Raw genomic sequence first — 2167 nt, forward strand, 5'->3', positions numbered from 1 at the left:
TTAGGGATTTGTTACAGAATGTATAAATATATTTCTAACATTTCTCACTAGTAATCTCAGTAAACTGTACTCATAGAAAGGGGAGGAGGTGCAGCTGGAATGATGACCTACCTTGCAGAGCTACAATGACTATCACTAAATCCCAATGTTCAGTTTAGGGATCTCCATTTGGGTATCCTGTCCTTGTACCTTATTCAGAATTTACATTTAGGCAGAAAGCCAGGATTGTGCTCACCCCATTTGGTTACTTTTTTTATAAAGAAAGCTTACTCTTAGCAGCTGCTGACTATGATCTGAAAAGAGTTGATTCATATGCTTTCGTCAAATTTCCTAGTTCTTTGGCAATGGATGGTGAGTGTTCAGGGCCTACAATCATTATGGCTGTGAATCAAAATCTACTTCTTTTACTTTCTTTTTATTTTATCATCTTCTTTCTTGGCTTAGGTGTGGCAATGTGTATCTTATGACACTTTATTTTTTTAGATAAATAAATATGTCAACCAAATTTTCAAATATCTTTATAAATGCATTTTCTTAATACCAGTTGTCGTTGAGTTAATTCCCACTTATGGTCACCCCATTCATGTCAGAGAACTGTACTCCATAGGGCTTTCAATTGTTGAGTTTTCAGAAGCAAATCACTGATCCTTTCTTCAATGACAACACTGGTTTAACCTGAGCCTTCAACTTTTTGGTTACTTGTCATGCATTTTCACCATCCAACAACTCTTTTTTCTTAATAGTTTCCTACTCTCTTAATATCTTCAGGAACCTTTGCAATTGCACTTTTATCATTCTTGACATTTATAATTTGCACCTTCTCTCTTTTTCCTTTGTAGGATTAGAGTTTTTATCAACTTTGGCTATATTATTCTTATATATTGTATTTTCCTTTTCTGGTTCAGAAATCAATGTATTTTGGCCAAACTCAGTATTACTGGGGAGACAAAGGAGGAAAGGAATTCAAATTCATATTTGTCAAGAATAATCCAGTATTTTGCCTCAGAGCCTCTTGCTCTGAGGTCCTGCTTCTACCATATTTTCAGTATTTTCTCTGTTGACTTATGGATGTATCATTTGACCACATGATGGGTAGTACCTCATTTATTTAATTATTACTAAGTATGTTAGTAGGAGCTCTGGTAGCATAGTGCCTAAGGCACTTGACTGCTAACCAGAAGGCTGGCGGTTCAAACCCACCAGCCACTCCTCAGAAGGAATATGAGGCAATCTACTTCCATATGAGGGACCCCTATAAGTCGGGGGTCCAACTCGATGGCACATAACAACAACAGCAACAACAAGTATGTTATTGATATTTGGGATTATGGAAGATGGTTATAACTAAACCCAGTGAAAGTGGCAGTTTAAAACTATTATATGTTAGTTGTTGCTACGTGTCCTCGAGTCGTTTCCAACTCAGAGTGACCCCATGCACAGCAGAATGAAACACTGCCCGATCCCGCGCCAGCTCCCTGATCACTGCTATACTTGAGCCCATCATTGCAACCAATGTGTCAATCCATCTCGTTGAAGGCCTCCCCCTCTTTCGCCTACTCTCCACCCCACCAAGCAGGACATCCTTCTCCAGGGAATGGTCCCTTCTGACAACATGACCAAAATAGGTGAGATGAAGTCTGGCCATTCTCCCTTCCAAGGAGCATTTCAGGTGCACTTCCTCCAGGACAGATCTGTTAGTTCTTTTAGCAGTCCATGGTACTTTCAGCATTCTTCACCAGCACCACAACTCAAAAGTATCAACTCTTCTTTGGTCTCCCTTATTCATTCTCCAGCTCTCACATGCATATGAGACAATTGAAAATATCATGGCTTGTGTCAGGCACATCTTAGTCCTCAAGGAGACATCCTTGCTCCTTAGCACTTGAAACAATTCCTTCGTGGTTGACCTTCCCAATGCTACACGTCGTCTAATGTCCTGACTGCTGCTTCCATTTGCATCGATTATAGAACCAAGCAATGTGAATTCTTCGACAACCTCAATCTTCTCTCCATTTATTGTGATGATGCTCATTGGTCCAGTTGTGAGGATTTTTATTTTCTTTATATTGAGACATAATCCATAATGCAGACTGTATTCTTCAACCTTCATCAGTAAGTGCCTCAAGTCATCCTCACTTTCAGCAAGCAAAGTTGTATCATCTGCATA

Source organism: Orycteropus afer, unplaced genomic scaffold (assembly GCF_000298275.1).
Source record: "Orycteropus afer afer isolate SDZICR_OR568_19922 unplaced genomic scaffold, OryAfe1.0 scaffold00451, whole genome shotgun sequence".
Lineage (NCBI taxonomy): Eukaryota > Metazoa > Chordata > Mammalia > Tubulidentata > Orycteropodidae > Orycteropus > Orycteropus afer.